Source organism: Hesperophylax consimilis, chromosome 5 (genome assembly GCF_061612785.1).
Source record: "Hesperophylax consimilis isolate HC1 chromosome 5, BYU_Hcon_1.0, whole genome shotgun sequence".
In the NCBI taxonomy this organism is placed as follows: domain Eukaryota; kingdom Metazoa; phylum Arthropoda; class Insecta; order Trichoptera; family Limnephilidae; genus Hesperophylax; species Hesperophylax consimilis.
Window position 1 is genome coordinate 2,157,485 of NC_142840.1, and position 23,614 is coordinate 2,181,098.

Consider the following 23,614-nt stretch of genomic DNA (forward strand, 5'->3'; position numbering starts at 1 on the left):
TTTACTTATATAATGCACTTACATAGTGTTGATTGACTAGCTGATCATTTGTGGAAAAGTGAGTGGAAGGGTTAAGTTTTTCCTTTGGGGAAGACTTAACCCGGACAACTAAATCGGAAGTTTAAAAAAAAAAAAACGACTTCTACCATTATGAAATTATTTGAAAAATTTATTTTTTCTTTACGTCAGTTCAACATTTTATATAGAGACCTACCTACAAGGTGGGCTATTCCCGCTTTATACTGTATAAGTTTTCTTTTAATTTCGTATTTTACAAGTAAATATTTGATTCATTGAAAATACGGTATGTATATTTTTTGTAATATTTATATAGACATCTTCTTAACTTGAAATATATTATTTACCTGCCATAAGAATATACTATGTATCTGAGATAAGAAAGATAGTATTTATATTAAGTTAGTTACACATATTATCTAAATGAAGTTATATATTATATTTTCAAAGCAATATTGCATTAATTACTTTGTTTCAATCATTGTTTGCTTTATTATTTATACAATTTCTTAACTACTATTTTTTATTCTTTGATGTTTTACACGCTCATAAGGGCACTTAATAATTACGCAATTTTAATTTAGGCATCAATTCAATTAAATATACTTTATCTATTAACCACTTACCCACCTACCTGTGATCATTTACTGTTTACTTCATCTTTATCTAAAGTATGTTACATAAATTTTTTAATATATGTTTTTGGCACTCCAGTATTGTACTTATTACTTCGACAGGATATCATTTTGATTTATTATTAACACTAACTTTTACTTACTATCCTTTGCTTTTTTACACCCTCGTAAGGGCCCGTTATCATTTATTTTACCCTTTATTAATTATACTAGTTCTACTATGTCTCAAGTTATATTATATGAACTAACCAACTATCACGCCGTTTCCCCGCAGGAGTAGGCAGAGAGGACGGACGGTCAAACAACTCGGTCTTGGCACACACTACTTGCCTCGTTCAGATTCATACACCGTCTCATACATAATCGTCTATTATTCTGACTCTTGACATGACCCTACTCAAGTATTTGATTCACTTGGTCGTGCCATGTCTTCCTCGGGCGTCCCCGACTTCTGCTATCATTCACATTTGCATAGTTTATTCTCCTTACACTCCTTTCTTCGCTCATTGGCTCTACATGCCCGAACCATCAAAGGGTCCCTTTCTTGATCTTACTCATTACGTTTACATCAGCCTCGCACTCTTTACGGATCTCCACATTTCTCACACGATCATACATGGTTTTACCACGCTTTTGCCTAAGGGATCTAACTTCTACAGTATTCACTCTACTTTCATCCTTTCTCTGCCAGTTCCATACCTCACCTCCGTACATCAGGGTAGGTACCAGCGTTCCATTGTGGACTACTAGCTTCGCTTCTTTGGACAATTTTTGCTAGCGCCAATTGCGTTCAGACCTCCATTAACGGAGTTACTTGCATTTACCCTTCTTCATATTATATGAAAGGCGTTAATGATACAAATAAATAAATTGTTTTGCTTATAATACTCAAGAGTATTTCATTTGATTAAAACTGCAAAAAAAAGTTACTTAATATGTTATGTGATCTTATCTTGCAAATTGACTAAAATGTCACTTGATTTCCAAATTGTATTATGTTTACAATCCATTTATCTCCTTTCTTATTGATACCATTAGCAATATTCTCGTATCGGGTATATAAATTCAATACACTGTATATCACAACAGAGATCTTATGGAACAAGCCAGTGGTTCTCAACCTTCAAACAAATTCATTTACTGCGTGACTAGAGAAAATTATTTAACAATTTCAAAACAACCGGGGCGTTTATTTTATTGTAATTTTTTTATGCACTTTATTTATTCGTCTTACAAGACAAAGGCTGTTCCGTTGCGCCTTATTTACATATATTATTGTATATTAATCTTAAATATAAGGTATACAATTATTGCATTATAATTGGTTCACAATTAATTATGAGATAGAGACCATAACAAACAAACAGTACACTACTTATTTAATTACATTGTAAAACTATTAAATGTCGTTAGTATGAAGGTACAAATATGTAGTGTTAGTTAATTTAGATTATTTCGAATGTTTGTTTTCAGTCAACCACATTAAAAATATATATTTTTTTAAATTGTGTTGACCGATAGGAAAGTAAATTACGTAGATAATGTTTTTAACTTATTGTAAACTGTTTGAGATTGAAATCGTGATATTTATAAAAAGAATATTTGATTATGATAGAACAGAAATAATTAATACCTCAACTTTCATCTTTTCTTTACCCTTTTACTACCACCTTACAATATTTTCATGATGAGTTCCAACGGTTCCAGGCAGATAAAACTTTGACATAAAACACATCGAGCCGCATTTTGGAAACAAGCGTATTAAAGCATAAAATGGACAAACTGCGATCGAAGCTAGGAAATGGTCGCAATCTTAGATCGTAAAGGAAAATCCTAGTGTATTCAATTTTCCCCTTAAATGTCTTCAGCCAGATTTGTTCGGGCCAGATCTTCAAATTGTCCATTAGGCTTCGTCAAGCTACTTTGCTTTTTTCTTTTCCCCGTTTTCATCGTTTTTGTACCGAATAACTACAGTCTTGGGAACGAATCTCCATAGATAGCCGACCTATAGATACTCTTTACACTATAATGTACATTCATGAACGTAAAGTGTTAGTGGGGGATGATCCTTTTATTGGGAAGTAGTTAATCGAATGATATTCAGACGATTGTCATCTCAATGAAGTGATAAAAAGTGAAGGTAATGTTTATCATCATTTTGTTTCAAGTGGGTATTGCAAATAGTTTTATAACACACTGGACGATTTCTGTGAACTTCACATGTTGGAACCTCGAACAAAATAAAATGATTTAATTGAATTCCCCCCTCCCTCCCTTATGTAAGCCCTTACTTCAGTATAATAATACTCTTGTAGGTACAATATTTAAATGCTATTAATCGCTCTGGGATACAAGTTACTATCTCGGAAGGTACTTATTAAAAAAAACGAGAGACAAACAGACGTGCTCATTGGTACAATCTGCATCATCACGCTATCTAATTCATACACGAATGTCTCTATCATACATTTAAACATAATTTCATTTTACTTAATATGTACCGAAAGGTTGCATCAATAAACACCCTGGATTAAAGCATCACTGATACGGGCTTATTAACAAAGGAGGCAAGTTATACGGGCGATCTTGAAAATCGATCGAATTACATCACTTGTAAGCGTTTCATAGAGCTATTACAAATATTGTGTTTTTATTAAAACAAACACATGAAAGGGATTGCAGCTAAATTAGTCTGCAATTCCGGAACACCATATGAAAGATAACAAATATAAGAGACCAATTTACTTTTCTGGAAAGTTAAAAAGTGATAAGTGATAAGTAGTGTTGTTATAATTAATCAATCCTTTTAAAATAGCCTGCTGAGAAGTCTCTTTAATTAGGTGATTAACTGAATGAACGATTATATTTTCCATTTATCTGCAATATTTAGGATTTCGTAAATGAATTATGTCAGAGGCATATGTCGTCAGGTCGCCGACGTAACCGGAAGCACTTAGCAAGGGGGAGGAGGAGGGAGAGAGGAGGCTCCGTTGATATTTCCGGTTCGTTTTTCACACCTTCATAATAACTTGGAAGGCATTGAATTTTTAGATACCAAATAGAAACATAGTTTTTTTATGTTGCCGTTGAAACAGAAGAAATATATGATTTAGTCACAAGAGGATTTATCCTAGAGATTAATTATTTTTTGTCGCACGGAGAATCCTATTCTACATAATATAATATTCTATAAAATGTTATTTAACCTTTTAAATTAATGATATTTGTAATTTATACAACCTTTATCAGTATATTTTTAAAATATACTTGCTTTTCATAGTACTATACAAGCTTTTCATAGTACTATACTATAGTATATACTATACTTTATTATAGTAGAATATTACACAAACAAAGTGTATCGTTGATTTTTTTAAATACCTTTCTAATTAACTACCATCATGCTGTTTTCCAAAGGGTAGATAGAGGGGATGTATCACTTTATATTTCTGCTTAGCACACACTATTTTTTTAATTTACATTCATGAATTGTCTCAGCTTTACACTTCTGTTATTCTCTTGATATGAACCGACTCCAAAATATTTTCATTACATTAATTTTCATATATATGTAGATTAATCAACATTTATAAAACCAAGGTAATTATGCCTATGGTTATTACTAACCAAATAATTGGAAATTCAGCTGTGAAACACGGCATAACAACGACGATGGGAAAATCCACATAATTTTATACAACCCCTATTAAATTTTGTTTATCCAAACCAAAATTTAAGAAATAATAATTACACCTGTCTAAAATTTGGCTTTACTGACAATATATCGACAACGGTCAAAACACAAAATAAGTGGAAATAAAGTTAATTTTTTTTTCAATATATGGTTAGTTTTTTTTTGATTAGTGCCGAAAAGACAGGCGAAAGTACAATTGTATTGGAATTAGTGATTAAGGAGGGTTGGTTAGTAATTTGGTGATATAATAGCTGTGTGGTGATTTTTTTTTGGTTCGATTTAGGTAAGAGACACATTACGCTAAACGCATCATGGTTTGGCCTATTTCAGTATTACGTGCTCAATATTATTCACTGTGCGTACGTCAGTAACTTTCCGGATTTCCAAATTGGTATCATAGGATTAAATAATAACAATAACTATTATTTAATTTGGACATTCACTGTTAATTTTACTAGAAGTTAAATGGTTCGAAATTAAATTATACAAAGTTGATATATCTATTACGGCATGAGCCTAAAATGTCGTGTTATTTTTTTTTTTTTTTTAATTAATAAGTAATAATAATAATACGTATGAAGTCTCTTTCCTTTTAACTAATTTCGTCAGTATGGTGGAATCAAAACTATTATTTCATTGATTTCAATAAAAAAAGTCTAATAAAAGTCTATGGAAAATGTTACGAAATAAATTTTTCGAGAGATATTTTCTCGAGGAACAAATGTGTTAAAAGTCGGTCTATCCTGGTTCAGCGGTGGGATGGTTGGATGGCGGGATGGCGCAGAGTGCACCGAGTACCGAATTCCTCGTGGAGACGCTAATCGCGGAGATTGTAATTACTGCGCTTGTGTAGCACTCTCATCTCGGCAGGATGCCGGACTTAGTCTCTGACTTGACACCATTCTTCAACATTGCAATCATGGAAACCTGGAAAAAGTACCACTAGGTATGCCAAAATGACGTCACGAGCGGTAACTATAACCATCCATTTTATATTTTTAGTCCCTCATCAAATTCCTGACGACCTTACTAATGATTATTCTGAAAGAAGACAAACATTGTGTCTCAATGAACATCTTTTTCTACTTTTATCTTTGTATAATATTATCAATCACAGTTATGGGATCACGTAATAATATGGCATTTATATAGCGCAGTTTAGTGTCATTTGACTTCAAGTGCGCTTTATTATTATTAGAATTTTCACTGACTTAGTACTTCCATATATAATTCTAAATGATTTAGTTGATAGTCCGGTATTGCTAGAATTGATAAGCTTCCCGTTTCCACAACGTAATAAGTTTATGGATATATAAGGATTTATGTCAGTGTAGAAATTTTGGGAGTAACTACCATGTGTATTCCTTTTTGCTTAGAATACAAATGGAGGGAAACAATTATGCCAAGTCAGTGGACATCTTCAATTTATCTATAAACAAAAAAATAAAATGTTGTTAATGAAGCAATTCGGTTATTTACAATAAATAATGTATATTTCTCAATAGTCTTATGTAAAAGCCCCGACAAGGGCGTTAATTAATAAATAAATAAATTATTATCATTGCATACATTTCATAAAAGTAGTTTTATTATGGTATTAATAAGTTTTGTACTTATTTTTTTTAAAATTATTGTACTACAGATAAGTCATCCATTTACAGTAGGTTCAAGATTTCAAAATTCTTAATATTTAGGAATAAAACAAGCATTTTAACTTTGTTGAAAAGGTAATTGAACATGTGTACTGTTTTATAAATTGTTTTTTTTTTATGGGATTACCCCTTTTTTCATGCCAAGCTGTGCTAGAACACAATGTTCTGCCGTGTAGTATCTTGAAAACATGGTTACGGCTCCGGCTGAAATTTTCAGGCACGTATAAGCCATAGCATTCTAAGAGCGATGGGCTATCAATAGACTTATTCACGGTATTAAACGTAAGTTTTCATAATGTCTGGTTTCCAGGCTATACCTATTCGTAGCCTCAACTTAGTTGATATGTTGCATGAACCTCGGATAAGTTCCATGCGTCCGCATGAAGATATTATTACCTAATTTTTTTTTTGTTCTGGATATGTTTCAGTATATTATTTATGTATTTAGTTGGCGAGGAGTCCATACACACTAGCATTCTCCAGATTGCTTCTTCTAATGCTATCGAACATGGTTATCATATTGTCAAACTGTCAGCAAAGTTCACATTTTAATATTTGGTACAAATTCGTGATGTATGTGACAGTGTGTATTTAGTTTTGAATATAATACGGGACGTAATATACCCGATTATGGCGTGTTTCGTAAAGGACAGGGAAAATTATGTTTTTTAAGAAGTAATTGCTTTCAGCGTTAATTTATAACAGTTAGTAATATTCTATTATCTGGTAGTATTTTTAGGAATTGTGCTTACCCTTTGTGATGCTGTGTACGATTTATATTATATGTAATAAGATATTATTGCTGGCTTTGGAACCAATTTTAGCTTCATTATAATATGAAAGTGATCCTTCTAAAAGATTCCCGTAATTCAATGTAGTCTTGAATAATTTAATGAAAAATATCATGTCTTAATATTTTTGTAGAACTTACTACGAATTCAATTCCTCCTTCAATCCTCTCATTTTATCTTACTTTTATCCTGTATTAAAATAAATATTACACATAAGAATGGATGCTTTAAAGCAGGATTAAAACATTATTAAAAAATCTACTTGTCTACCTAATCATCGTTTAAAAGTCAGTTTTCCTTTGAGACGTAATTTAGACTTGAGGTTGCTATTACATAAATAGAAGATAACAGGTGCCTATACATATGAAAATACATCAAAGATTTTTAATCTCCTTCGCTGGGGGACCTTTAAATTGTTTTTGCTTATAAAGAAGCTGTAATGAGAAAAACTTCGGCGAGATCTTGATCGTAAATTTCTTCGCGATGGTCGCTTGCAAGGTAAAGCTCCCTTGAATAAATAATAAAAACATATTGGAAGATCTTTCATATAATCTCATTAAGTTTATCAGTGCCATTTTCAAAGAGGATCTGTTTCACAAGAGTGCATGTTAGCACAAAGAACCTCTTTCATAACTACCTTTATTTAATTACTGCTTTTAAAATCTCGCTCTACCATGGATTCAAGTATTTTCTAGGAATATCTCTTGACTGACAAAGAAATGCTAAGAATTAAGTTGAATCCGAAATAACTATGTAATTACCATTGAAAAGAGACTAACAAGAAGTGCCCTAATAATATGGAGAGAGATAACAAATAAATTACTTATTAGCATCGCCAGATGCACTCTTCTCTTGGCATCGCGCATCCTTGTTAAACAGAAACTAGGAAGGTTTTATAGCTTATGTTCTTTTTTTTTAAACACATCGTCAAATTCCAATTGTTTGGCCAGCATTATGGGTAACGCCATTGTTGTTATTCTATTTCTTTCGAACTGTCAGTCGGCTAATTGTAAAATATTAACTTTAAAACAAAATAAATAAACAATCAAGATGCCGCAAAGTGTTCGGCAAACGAATATAGTGTTTATTTGAATAAAAAACCATTAAGAATATCATTTTAAAGGTAAGTGAAAGATCAGGAAAGTATTCCTGTCAACATTTTTTCAATTGATTTGATTGTTTATTCTTTATGACGATAAGACTGCCGAAATTTAATTTATTTTTCAAATTTGCGATGAACAAAAAAAAATACAGAGGCTCAGCGAAAATACGGTGCGGTCTGGGGCTAATATATTTTGGTTTTGCATTTTTTTTCAAATTATATCGATTATAATATTTACCACAACACCATGATATTCATATTTATAGAAATATTAGTTAAGTAACATACAATGATTATTCATATAGCGGCAATTAATATTTAAGACCTTTGTGAAAAAGGTTAATTTAACAAAAAAAATTAGGAAATCACTTTTCCAACTGTTGATGAAAGTTCCTACCGAAGTTGCTTTATGATTTGTTTTGTTTAGTACCTTCCAGTTTTAAAGTATATGTATAACATATTTGTGATAGTACACTTTTAAGATTTCCAAGTTGCAGTGTCCATCATCTTCGGATCTACCGGATCTGCCCTGATGATGGACACTGCAACGCTGTCCGAAACGTCGGCTAAAGAAGGAGTTAGCGCAACACGGCATAACACCCCAAAAACAAACAACAAAAATGCTTTTGGCCGTGAAAATCTAAAAACTTACAAAATATTATTGATGTTCATTAAAATTTTTAAAAGGCAGTAGGTAGTAGGTTCCTTCAACGTACATTTAAAATTATTTAAAAAAAAAACCGAATATATAATGAATGAAATGTAGTGTGTTGGAATGACATCTAAAAACTGGGAAGACAAGAGTACATCTGGTTTATTAATAACTAGCTGACGTACCCGGCGTTTCTCGGGGTTGTGAATGGTTAGGATTAAGGTTTTGTGGTTGTCAATTCTAGTGTACCTGAAACATGGGCACGATTTAAGGATGGAATAACATTATTGTAAAGAATTCAACAAGTTTACGGAAATCCTCGACTTCTTCCCCCATTCATTTCCATATCATACATTCTCCTTATACCCCTTTCTCCGCTCATGACGTACGCCACATTTTACAACACACAAGTATTTGATCAGTTTCATCATGCCGTGTCTTCCTCGGGCGTCCCCTACTGTTTCTACCATTCGAACTAATCTCTAGACCAGGCATGCCCAACCTGCGGCCCAATTAAAGACTTTCAGTGGACTTCAGCTTTCTGTGTTTTAATTTTTAATATTCATAAAAACAAAATCGTTTTCGTTAATTTATCACATTTATACTATACTTTGTGAAATTGGAACATTCTTGTTCAGACTCTTGATGGGCGTTTTAATTTTTTTCTTGAAAATACTCCGATCCTACCGAATTTTTTGAAAGTCCACCGATATTCACAAAAATGTTCCGAAGTTTTTGAAACCTCTTACGGGATTTTTTTTATGAAATCGATCCAGTATTTTTTTAGTGAAACCGATCCAGTATTTTTTTTATTGAAATCGATTCAGTAATTTATTGAAATCAATCCAGTGATTTTTTTTGTGAAATCGATTCAGTAATTTCTTAGTGAAACGGATTCAGTATTTTTTAGTGAAATCTATTCAATAATTTTTGAGTCTATAGAGCGTAACCAAAGATATTTTTTTATGCAGAAATAAACTATATATAATTCAGAGTTTGCAAATCATTTGTTGGATACAGGCAAAGCTTGATTAAAAAAATACTTTTAATACTAAAATTTATACATATTTTAAATTTTCATTTCGTATTACTGATGTCGATGATATCTGGCGTCATGAAATTAGCACAACGTTTTTTAAAATTTATTTGATTGTTTCTCTTTGCACTGTTTCCATTGAGCACAGTGAAATTATTTAAATATACATAACCTACATTAAAAAAATCGTCTATATAGATCACACCGATTTTTTTATACAATACAAAAATATTTCTAAAAATAGTGCCAAACAAATCGGGCATATCCGGATAGTAACTAGCAGAAAGAGTTAAAAAAAAACTTTCGTTCCATTTTTGAATTAAAATCCTGCCTAGCTCGGCCCGCCATGCGCAGCCGCGCCGATGAGTGTTGAAAATTTTGATTCATTACCCGCGTTGTTAATTAATCATCGGCGTAATGAAAATTGAGTTATATTATAAAGACATTTTAAAGGCTAACCTTTTTCGCCAGCCTACTTTGGCAGATTAAAAAGGCATTTAATCTTCTCGATTAATTCTGCTTTAAAATTAATGTGTGTCTTCGTAATTATTCAACTAACTAATGATATTTCATTTTTCTAAAATAGAATGGAAATTTTGGTGAAAAACTACCATTCAGAATAAAAACATTGCTTGAAAATGGCTTTAGCCATGTTTGGTGACCAGATCTGAATAGCCGAGTACTTTTCCACCTTCCTCTACCGCATTTTCTTCCCCTCCTCACTACTTTCTGCCTCACAACGTACCCTTATTGGGGATGCCGTAGTATCACTGGCCCCAGACGGTTGGGAGTAGTTGGAACTCATCTGAGGTACTCGCATAATGGGTTTAGCACTGTCACACTACAAAATTGTTGAACCACAAAAAATATATAAAATCAGTTACATCTTTCGAAATAGCGGCTTTCGTAATTTAAAATTCGTCCCTTACAAAAAAATCTAAAACAGAGTCTGTGAGAACGACTGGTCAGTTCGATGAAGACTTTTTTGTCAGAAAGTTTAAAAATTCAGGGAGGTGAGGAATACTAACTAGGTTCCCAAATAATTCGTGTATTCAATTCTACCCAAAATAAAAGGATCTTTTCATTGTCGTTGAATTCAAAGAACCTTTCGGAGAATAATTCAATAAAAATTAATACTTTTTCAGCAGCAATGATTTCATCGGCGATATAATTTCTAGGCACGGAAATAAATACATTTTATTAAACAAAGGTAAGAAAAAGTGTGAAACGCTGAAAATACATAATAATCGATATTATAATAAGACAAGTAAAATAAATAAGCATATAATGTGGGTACAGGAAGTGAACGGCAGAATAAGTCAGGGATATCTGAGGAAGACATGACAGTCATATCAAGAGTCAGAAGAACGGAATAAAAACCTATGTATTAGAAGATATTAGCGGAAAACACACGTACATGCGCTTCGGAACATGAGGTTCAGGCCGCCGGGCAGAAAGTCCCAAAATGAACTGTGATCTAAATCGTTATCGGTCTTTACTTTTTAACGCAACGCGACAGAAGGAAGCCTTCGGGCCTATTGAAGCAAGGAGTGTGTGACGATAAAGAGTTGTGTAGCCGTCTATCCTCTCTGTCTACCCCTGCTGAGAAACGACCTAACGGATAGTCAGTTATGTATATAGGTATAGTGTTGATTCATTTTGTTTTAAATCTGTAATATTTAGTTTGCACGGAATAGTTTATTTTATACTAAACCATTTTACCATAGTCATCTACAAAGGGTTAGAATGTTTTCAAAATAGGTAACACTACAGTGAAATTCAATTTGTATAAATCAATTATTAGAATTTTTACCTCGTGCCTCGTGCCCGGAACGCAGGACGAAAAAGAGATATTACTGGTCTGGCGGTTCGGGTCAAATACTTACTTTTGCAGGGTAATTCGCTTTTTTATATCTCCTTTCCCATACATTTGATTACAGCCGGGCCGGCCGGCGATGCATTGTGCCTACGTGAGGCGAATCGGGAACTGTAAATTGGCGAAATGCTTCGGGAATGTCTTGCATTATTCCTGGCTGCCAAACTCCCGATATTGCAGCCAGGCGAAAGGCCAGGACCAAAACTACCACGTTCATCCCAATGCAGGCAAAATTACAACGAAAAATAACTTAATATATTTTTGCGCGGTGGCCAACATCACACAATAAAATAATGGAGTCGTTATTCTGTTCGAGACAAGATTGCTTCTGAATAAGTCGTCCTAAATCATCTTGAAATAATGATACATTATGCACGTAGCTGAACATCGCATATAAATCATCATAATTTCTGAAACAAAGAAATTTCATTAAATATCGCTGACATTTAAAAGCCACAATATTTTAAACCGTAATTCAAAACGCTTGACACTGTGTTTTGGTTTGTGTCCTCTGAATTTCAAAAACAAATGTATGAAGATAAATTTATAATTCCATAAAAAAATATATAATTTTATTTATTTAGTGAACAACAGGTTAAACAAAACATATTCGTTTTTACTTAACTTGATTTTCTATTTTTTAAGATAAACTTTTTAAAATTGCTTTTTAATCCTTTGTTTTTATTTCTTTCGAATTTTTAAATCTTATTATATTGTGGTATTTAATTAATATTAATTATATTTAAAAAATTGTTTACTGATCATCTCTCGGATAATTACATATGGTTTTAATCACCGTCAAACTTGACTCTTTTCATTTCTGGAAGTATTTTGGAGAGGTTTTTTTTTAATGCAATAAGTTGAGATATTTTTGGAGTTTCTGTCATAAAACACATTTTAAACGTTGGTAAAATTAATATTCGCTTACACATTTATGTATCGGGAAACAATATTTGGCAATGTAAAGAAAGGATAGAATCTGGAAAACCTACTTACACCAATATTTTCTAAAATAAATTTCAAATAAAATGCCACATATATAAAATGAGAGAAAAATATTTTAATTTTAATACTTTTGTTCTTGTCAAGATAAGAATTCCTTGTTATGTGTCGGACACATAACATGAGCTAAAAATCAATGTTACAAGTGAATCAATTTGAAATTTTTTTTACGATGTAACAGCAGATTGTCATAGACTTTATAAATGTTGTATTAATGGTACAAAGTGCAAGAATACAGTTCACTAATATTTATAAAAAATTGTAACACAATACTATTTCCCACTCGTGTCTTCAATTATTGTCAATTCATTAATTTTCATTTTGTCTTATAAAAATTGTGCCTCGATGAAAAACGATTTAAAATGGTCCAACATATGAATGTAATGCGCGATTAGCGGTGCAAAAACGTCTACGACTTTAGTACATATTTTTACAAGCCATTACAAAATACACAAAACTGGGTAGGAGCTTTACCAGAGAGGGCTTTCCGCTGGAAAAAAAAACTGTAAATTCAGCGAAGGCAGAATTAGATAAATTCTTATTCCAAGGCCCACAAGGCTGATGCTTCAAAAATCTTGATTTTTCAAATGGACCGAAATAATTTTATAGGGGTAGATTTTTTGCCAACGCCAAACATTCGGATTTTCCTGATGCCGGATTAGACGGCTCCACTCTGGAGTAGGTAAGGCCCGGGCCTAAGTTGGTGATTTGTGTTCCAGAGGAGCAAAACAACTTGAATATCAATTTGATCAATGGTCTTCCCCGAATATTGAACGTCTTGTTTACCGTTTCTCGGGTAAAAAATTGAAATTTATTTAGTGGATGAAGCCCACTGAATTGAAATTTGAATAAATAAGATGATTTCGAAAATACACCTGGCAAATATTCATCATGTGAAAAGAGATTGTAAGATCGGTTTAGAAATTCAAATCACACGCTCCACATGAGGAAATACGGCTTGCCTACCTTTTCAGAGAACCTGAACCGAAAGGAAATATTCAATTACTTACAACCATATTATTTGATAAAGTATTTTAATGAGGTTATTTATTCGTGCTACAATTTTACTAGAAAAAATTGATTATGATTGGCTATATGAAAAATACGGGAGATAAATATTATTTTCCTTACGGAGATAATAAATTATGTTTTATTTTTATTTTATTTTTTATTTTTTATTTATTTTTTTTTTTTTTTATAGTGAATACCTCACAAGAGTCCCAACTGCTCCCGTCTGGAGCCAGTGAGACTATGGCATCCCCAATTGGGGGATGTTGTGAGGCTGAAGGTAAGTGGGGAAGGGAAAGAGGAAGGTGGGGAAGTACCTGGCTATTCAGATCTAGTCACTAAACACGTCTTACACCAGGGCGGTACTGGTAGTATCTTCCACTCTGGAACGTGCCGCAAATATACTATATATTAATTTAATTAATTAATTGTGAAATAACACAAATTAATCAAATAAAATTTATTTGCGCACGCCGGGTTCGCCGGAACCCGCGACCTTCGGAATGGCAGTCCAATGCGTTACCACTGGACTATGCCGGCCGTCGGTAAAAACATATTTCATATTATAGAATATTCGCAGTTCATTTCGAAAGTGGTTGAGTATTGAACTGGTTTCGACATTCAGAATTAAATTATGTCGTGAACAAATTTGAATAGCAAATAATCCTCTCCAGATACACTTAGAATCTTCTGAATTTGCTGAAATATAATTCTCAATACTTAAATAATCAAGTTTCTATCGTTGGAGAGATACCTTAATTCAAAATCGAAAGGAGTTACATGAAATGACTTCTTTACTTGCCAGATACCTCTCATTTCTTTCAGCCCATTCTCGCTTCTTTCAGCCACACCACCAAATTAGCGATATATAAGTATAAAAATAATTATACCCCGACTGACTTGAGGAAGTTGTAACCTGCGTGCGGTATCACATGTTATTTTTTTAGTTTCAGGAACCAAGCATTAACTCGCTTGAATAAAAAAGTTTTGTGTAAAATCAATGGTAAATCCACATTAATTAAGATTTAAAAAACAATTAACTTGGATGTCGCAGTTCCATATTTAGAGAAGACGCCATCAAACTTTTCGGTTACACACACATCCGCCCCTATGTAAATACCCCCAGGATAGGGATGTAGATTTTAAGGACTTAAGGTCGACCAGTTAGAGGATTTGCATTAATACCTCCTAGCAAAACATGGACACTGCGAGACCGGCGCGGAATAGAGATATTCCGAACCCGTCAGACTATGAATATATAATTTGATAGTATTTCAATCAGTACTCAAGGATAATAATTATGTTAATTTACTGGCTGCTACATAATATACGGACGAGATTATTCCATTATTGTTGGATTAAACAGTTAGGAAAATAATTGAACGACCTTCATTTTCATAATAATAACATTTCGCATGTGCGGAATCCAATTTGCGAATAGTCAACATCACGACCTTCCTTACGCAGCAATGTCATCAACTTTCGGTTAAAATGATTTTCCGACAACAGCAAAAAATTCATAACATACTGCAGTTAGGAGAACTATTTGATAGAATACGAAGGCGGAAGATTAGATAAGAAGTTGTGGATTAATTAAATTTAAATAAAAAAAAATTATATTTTTGTAGTCCAAACTACTTTTTTTCTGTAGAAATTTGACAGTCTCCGTGGTCGAGGGATGAGGCTCTCGACTAGCAAGCTGGAGAAAACGGGTTCAGACCCGTCGTGCGCAAGTAAATTTTATTTGTGTTATTTCACAGATTAATTATTAGAAATAAATGCCCAATTTGGGAGGCGGGTTTGGGTATCGCAGCTCCGGAAACCATTTATTATATGTCATAGGTCAAACGTAACTTTTGTCAAAAAATAATATTTTCAATCATTCCCAAAGGACATGGCTGACTATAAATAGTTCTTAACGAATAGATTAAACATCCGGTTTCCGAAAATATAAAGTTTGAACGACAGTGCTGCTTCTGCAACTTGTGTGGCCTCGGTACTGTATTACCTTGCACTACCTCAAAATTTGCTTCCTCAACTTTGTCTGAAGCAACCAACTGAACGTTATTTCTAAAATATGGACTAACTTTGCTACCAGACTTCGTCCTAGAGTGAAAATGATAATTATTAACACTTTTAGCTAACAAAAAATCTTACCAAACAATGATGAGAAATTATTTTAATAAACAATACGGCGTAATTGCTCATATCAGACAGAAAATTTTCAATTTCCAGAAAAATTCTGAAGCAAATAAAATCATATCTAATATTATGGATATACTTAAGCGTGTAAAATAATATCCCCCTTACATTTAAGCGTGGTGTAAATAATACGCAGCGTGCACGGCCGGAACAGTGAAAATCTTAAATTATTATCGCGGCGTTTGTATGGCTAAACCAGCCTTAAACCAGAGTTCATCCCGGCTTTACCACACTAACGGGTGTTTAAAAATCTAATTAGTAAGACCGTATGTACAAAATGGGAATGGGACGTTTCTACGCCGCCGGTTCTTCGCCGCCAGTTCATCGCCGCCGTTTCTACGCCGGGACGGTTCTGCACTGACCGTTTCTACGCCAGCCGATTCTACGCCGCATTCAAATTAAATTAACAATTACAATTAAACTTTATTGTTTAAACACATACCTACATACAGTCATAGAAAATAAAGTAGACAATACAAAAATTATCGAATCATTTAAAAAGTAGCATTAACATTTATTTAAATTTAAAAGAATAAAAGAATTTCCGAATGGAAATTTTGTACATGCAAGTTACAATCGCCGGGATTATCTTAATGACCCATTGACACAGCAGGTAAGCATGACAAAGCAGGTAATCAGAAGTTTTAATCCGGGTTATCTTAATGATGTTATGGTTAGGTTAGGTTTTCCTTTTTCCGTTTTTCCGCCTCACAACGCCGCCCAACCGGGTGGTGACATAGTTCCCCTGTCTGTACACTGCACAGGCAGGGACACTCTTGTGAGGTGTCACATAAAAAAAGGTTAGGTTAGGTTAGGTATTAACAAGAAAGTTTAATTGTAATTGTTAATTTAATTTGAATGCGGCGTAGAATCGGCTGGCGTAGAAACGGCCAGTGCAGAACCGTCCCGGCGTAGAAACGGCGGCGATGAACTGGCGGCGAAGAACCGGCGGCGTAGAAACGTCCTAGACCCTACAAAATTGTCCAGTGATTACATTATTTGAAAAACGTCCCAATAGTACTGTTAATATGGCGCATCCTGAAAACAACTCACCCGATGAACCCGGGCACCCCTGCTAAATAACCAAACGTAGCGAACCTCTTGAGGTGATCTATGGTAATGGTTTTGGTTTGCCAATTAATGGCTCCCGGGGCGGCGGTATCCAAACCTTTCTGCCAAATTGTACTACTTACAATATATACGTTTAATTAAGAAAAAAAGTACTTTTTTTAGTTAAAAATCGTCAATTCATTCATTTAGACAGTCAGAAAAATTTTCCTTCCTCTCACAAAAGACATTTCAACTTTTGTTATGACAAGTTTCTGACAACCCTGAGAAAAAGACAGCGTCTGTCTAGTGCTGTCACTTGCTAAACTATCGGAGGGCTCTCTATGATTAGGGTCGCGGGCTGAGAGGTGGCCTTGGTGACCGTAGTCCGAGGGTTTATAAGCACTGACATTCCGGGCTTGACTGCGATGTAAGGGATTAAAATCTCTAACAGTGATAGAGTTTTCTCACGGAAATGAAAATATTACGCAATTTTGCTTATCTATCCATTAACATACTTTAATGTATTGTCAATTGTCGCTTACTCCCTTTTGTCTTTCCGGCGTCGATATGTATTTTTCTAATGTACATCAGAAATTTTTATATTTGCGATTGAATAGTTTGGGTACGTTGTTTCACTGTATTTTGACAAAATGTCGCTATTTTTTAAATGATTGATGTGTGTACTTCAATTTCTGGTTAAAGGCGTTGGTCTGTTTAAGAAAATAGGATTATTATAAAGTATAACACATGATATATATAGTTTTATTAAGTATACTTAATTTTAACAGATTTTCAAAAAAATTAAGAAATTGGGCTCTCAAAAAATTTCTTAATCGTTTTACCGCTGATATTTGGCTATTTTGACCACTGAATTTTCCGACCACTTCTCTAGGACATGTCATCCGCTGGAAAAACCTGATTAATTAGTATTATGTTCCTAAACACCTCACCTTCATACTAAACATACATGTTTAAATCTTTACAAATACTTAGATTGCTTAGAACTTACAGTAATGTGAAAAAAGTTAACTATACATACATGCTCTCTCACTATTAATCGATTTTCAAGTGACTGGGAAGTGGTTCTTCCATTTTATCACATGCCCGTTATGTCCGTTTTTTTTACACTACAGTGGGTAATCATCTTATCCTAACGTTACAATGTAAGTAACTCTCTTTTCAACTTCACAAAACACTTCACACGAAGGATGCTTTCATAAATGCAGAAGAAATGATTTTTGAAAAATGGTTTTTTATGTTTAACCAAAAGCAAGATTCCCAATTTGCAAACTGTAGAATCATAGGATTATTTTTTTTTATTTTTATCTAAAGGTTAATAAGTGTCGAATTCTGAAACAGCTGTTACAATAAATAAAACTTTAATATTTTTAGAACTTAATAATAGCATTATTAAATTGAATTCACTTTAAACATAAAACAAATTAAACGGAGTTTTACGAATTAATCAAATACAATAACAATAATTAACGTATTGTTACTATGTTTGGTAATATTCAGTTTCCAATTAATTTATAAATGAAAAAACTCACATGCAACATAATACAGAGTGTCCGGGGTTAAAATGCACTAACTTCAAGGGGGGTAATTCCACATGATAATACAAGTAAAAAAGAAATTTTACTTTTTTCGTTTTTCACGTTTTATGGTAGTTTTTAGGTTGAAATGTTGAATTGTTTGTGTGGGAAAATAAATATGTTTCTGTATAAAAATATTTTAGTGTGGGAAAAAAAGTTAGAATTTGCAAAAAGTTATTTATCATGTAGAATCACCTCCCGAAATTAGCGCACATTATCCAAGGACACTGTGTACAAGTTTTTCTGATAAATGCACTAATGATTTGACTTCAATAAATACGAATAATATAGATGCTTACGCCTTCTAACCTTAATTTTCTTTATAAGGTATTAGATTTCGTCAAAGTATACTTGGGTCATTTTGTCTGAAAATTCTAGGCTAGGGAAATCATTTTTAAATTTCAATGTTAGAGTATTTTAAATATTATGTCAGTAAGAGCAATAATAGTAATGAAATAGTCAACAAAGTTTCTACGCGTCCGAAAAACTTGAACCTAATCCCCAAAGACAGATTATAATTTAACCAGAATTCATCAGTTCCGTTTGGCCACGTCTCCGAAGTTAAAGACGATCCTTCAGGTCTCCGTAGTAATTTACTCAGTTTTGGGAACTGCCTGTCGAATTTAACTGACTCGAATTGTTGGGTGTAAACGTGGTCAGGGTTCGGATACGGTCCAGAAAGGGCGGTTCAAATGACCGATCTCTCTAATTCGCGGCAGCGCGAGTCGCATATTTATTGGGGTGGTAATGGAAGGATGACAAAATTGTTTGACACTTCAAAAACGGAACAGTGTTGTTAATTTAAGGCCCATGCAGATGTAAGCGCTCACTTAAATTATTCATTGCGCTAACTGAATTTGTTAAATTTGTTTATAATACTAGGATTTAAAGTATCTTTGAGAATATAAAAAAATTGCTCATTTTAATAGCTTTATTGGATTTACTACAATTTTAACACAGGGTTTCCTTAACTGACTTTTAATTAAAATTTGGTCACTAAAATAGCTAAATAAAGTTTTGATTTTTAATTGTGGTCTCTCACCGAAGCGGTGGTTCTGGATCATAGAGCTGGTTCGATCGATCATTTAATCGAACTCGTCGCTCACGATCCACTGGTGAAGTGATCCGGTCGAGATCACTCGGTCACTGAATGGGTACTTTTACGCATGAGTTTATTTAATATACGCTCTAGTAGGTTTTTACATTATACTGTACAAGTTTTGTGTATCACTGAACTTAATAAAATAAATTAAAGTTAATTATTAAAAAATTAAACATAAATAAATGAAATAGTGAGCAAATAATAATAAATAAAATAAAAACAAAATAAAACTGTAAAAATCTTAACAGAAACTAAGAATAAAATACAACATATGACATCACGCTGAAAAATATATCCCCTCACATAGGCAACAACAAAAATGATTGACTCTGTAATTCATTGGTTCTGATGTTCAGTAAGAAAAAAACTTGAAAAAAGGAGATAGATCGATTCGCCGTTCGCGAAAATAGGCACCTGTTTTACCCGTCCTCCAAGTATTTATCACCTGATCTTTGATCAAGTACTTTTGTTTTGTGAAGGTAGGTAGGTGTAGTAGGTAAAAGATAGCTCGATTTAGATTGCAGGTATTTTCCATCTCTATTTGTCTGTCGCGAGAATGAGATTTAAGATACCCAGTCTACAAAATTCATACGTCTATGATCGCTCGCCACGCTGGGATCAATCACACGACACGGATGCTGACGATCGAATCTTTTGAAAAAGTAACAAAATCGTCCATTGGTGGTTCGTGATCGGGTTATAATGATCGGGTAGTTCACGGTCGACCGACGACTACCAATACTCAATGTAGCATACAGCTGATACCATATAGTATATACCACGTACCAACTGAATTACACACATTTCTGAATTACGTATTTCCTATACTAAAACGAGTCCATAATCTAAAAACTAGATGATAAATGCGTGGAAAATCCCTACGTAAAATAAGTTCATTAACAAGATCCTACGAATAAAATTTTCCAAGTGTGAAAAGGCAAAATAGTTTTAAAAGTTTTTAACTATCTAATGAAAAAAACTTCTTTTCAGAAAGCGTTTATTACCGGTGACTTCTGTCATGTCATCTTCCGGCAATACTAAACAGCAGACCCTCGGTCTACGAAAATTGACTTGTACCGTGTGCAGTGGCGTGCGGTCCATAACGACTGAAAAGCTGTGCCTACCCTTATTAAACAAACCACTAAAGAAAATAAGAGAATTTTTGATAAAAAACTATTTTTTTCATTAATGTGTTTATATTAAAATATGAAAAAAGAAACTTAAATATAAGATCATAAAAAATGCCTCATTAGTTCTACATTGATTATTTTTTTCTTTGAGAAAAATTTATACTTTATAGTTATATAATAAAACCAGTGGATACCCGGTAATGCTTTGCTATTGCTTAAGACTTTATCGGGCGTCTCCGACTTCTTTCACCATTCACTACGTTATACCAAAATGTTACTGTTAAAAAACCACATTACATTATTCCGTATCTAATTACGGTGCGGTATTTTTCGAGCATTCCTTACTTATTCTACCATTTAAATATATCTAATCACTCCTGGCAATTATAACAACACACTTTGAAATTTTCAGCGACATCGGTTTACTACTTTTCGAGTTGATAGAGCACAAATATACGTAGGCTGAATTTTTATATATTAAGATTAATGCATTTTATAATATAAGACGTTGTCCTGCCACCGACAGCTTTCTATGTAGGGAAGCTAAAATTTGTGGTTGTATGTATTTTTGGATGCGATGAGATGAGAACTGATTTTTTTTTGGTTTAAAACTATCCTATTTCAAGCTGGAATAAATAAATAAATATTATTTCATATACGTCATAGATCAGCGCACGCCACAAGCATTGTGTATAATTTATCATGTGTTTTTTCAACTGAACATAATTTTAGATTTACAGAAAGTGTCTCAGATCACCCCGATTATTCACCGTCACGTGAAAAATCAGCTTTGACAGTAAACCATCTGGCAGCCGCACAAAATGACCAAACGATCAAAATATCTATATTTTTCTTTGACTTAAAATACGCTAGACTGGTCCTCGTACTATGCATTTCTTGGACTTCTAATAATTAAATATTAACCCTTTATTCTCCAATTCCAAACAATTGTGACAACATCCATTCTCAATGCCAATATAATTTTAGTATTAAAAGAAAAAATCTTTTTCCGCGCATTTTCGTGTGCGGCAGGAATTAACAACAGCATCTTAAGTTTAACTCGCATGCTTTCCTATGATTCTGATGTTAGTTAACCTCCGGTACAAAAGGAAACCAGAAGATTAAGATGCTACTAGCCATAAGTGATCATTTCATCTGAAAGCTGGAAGTCATCATTGCACGTGGTTGGTTTATTTTATAATTTCAACCAGAAACTACAAGAGATCATTGAATGTGGTTATTTTTATTTTGTAATTTCATATGCAGGATTAAAATCCAGAGGTTTTATAACCTCTCATTTACTGTATTTTATGAAACACTTGTTTCACTTACATTTCCACGCCACAAGAAGGCAAGTCAAGCCAAGTGGATGGCAGCCAAATCTTGTCAATAAATCACTCAAGGTTGACGCTTAAAATAATATTTATCATGATATTTCAGTGAGCCAGGAGGTCTTGCTTACGTCAAGTTCATTCATCATTTGGGAAATCAACGTTCCTGACGTCATTGCCGAGTCTATACAGGGCAATACCCGAGTTGAGCTAGGAAGACAACTCTCCTTGAAAGATAATGCACTGCTAAATGAGGAGATGAGACAATTCAAGTTTCAGAAAAAAAAAGAAAAATTTTTATGACCTGTTTCGGCAAATAAATTGTTCCCCTTCTGTAGTGCTAGAAATGAACTTTACTAGAACAAAAATATGTATCTAAACAACGAAAATTGTTTTAAAAAAAACAGTCTTCCATGTCGTGCCATGTAGAGACTTCGTATGGTAGCCAAGTTATAAAGGTTTTCTATTCGTAAATTATTTTTTCAATGAAATTTCATAACGAATTAACAATTGTTTGAAATTTGTTTTTATGTAAGACTCTAATAACGAGGGTTTGCTCGACGCTCATATTTTAATTATTTCTGATTAACGTATTACTAAAATCTTAAATATTTTAAAAGGGATCCATGTGGATGTCAATTATTAATATGTAAGATTAATAAAAACAAGACATTAGGATAAAAATATTTTAAATAAAACGGTTTGAGAATTTTATAAAACGTTTCAAACTAGAAAATTAGTAATAAGCACCAAATTTTATTTGCCTAGACGATGCATAACTTCCCAAAGGACCGCCTTTAAAACATTTGAGATTTTAGTAACACGTTCATCAGAAATAATTAAAATAAATCCCACAGTAAGATCGATTTTCTAGGCCTGCTAGGCCAACTAGGCCAACCGTAAGTTCGCCCATTACCGCACGCCGGGCCGAGCGCCGAATATTGTTGTTACACGACTTCATCACTTTTGTCCTTAAGATTGTTACATTATTTCAGAGATTTGACAGGGCAAACTCAACCGCAGGTCTGTCCAATACACCAATGCCACGCGTCGCATATTTTTGTGCACGGCTGTTTCACTTACGTCGTTAAGATTTTAGCTTTATTTTATGGTATTTTGAACGTCTTACACAACTGAGCCCTTACTAGCCAATAGTCCGCTGATAAAAGTAAGTAAGTGTAATTTTGAGAATATAGACCAATATTTTTATAAAAATGTACTTGCATTGTACTATTATAACAAAATGCCATTGGTTTAATAGATTCAAGTATCTGGATTGGAACTAATATAATTTTGAGTTGATCTTCCAGCGGCAATTCTGCGAAAACCAATTAGGTAATTCAATCTCTAACCAAAAGTTGCCTCTTTGACTCGGAATCGAATACATTTCTGTAAAAGCCACAATAAATGTTAGAAATTATTTCGGATACTTGAAGGCAAGTTCGAAGTCCCTGATTTGTTTAAAGTGACCTGTCGTCACCGAGAAGTTCCTATCAAAACGTCTCTGAGAAGTCTGTATTATTGCCGACAATCTTGCATGGGATATGACAATAAAGTAACGTAAAAAGTAGGTACCTACACAAAAAAATATTTAACTTCCGTCCTTATTATGCCATGTTCCAACTTTTTTTGTTAATAAGATGCTTTTGTACTTTTGTGGTGGTACTTAGTATGTTAATTCGATTTTAACATGCCATTGAAATACATATTAATAAATAAAATAAAATACACATATACA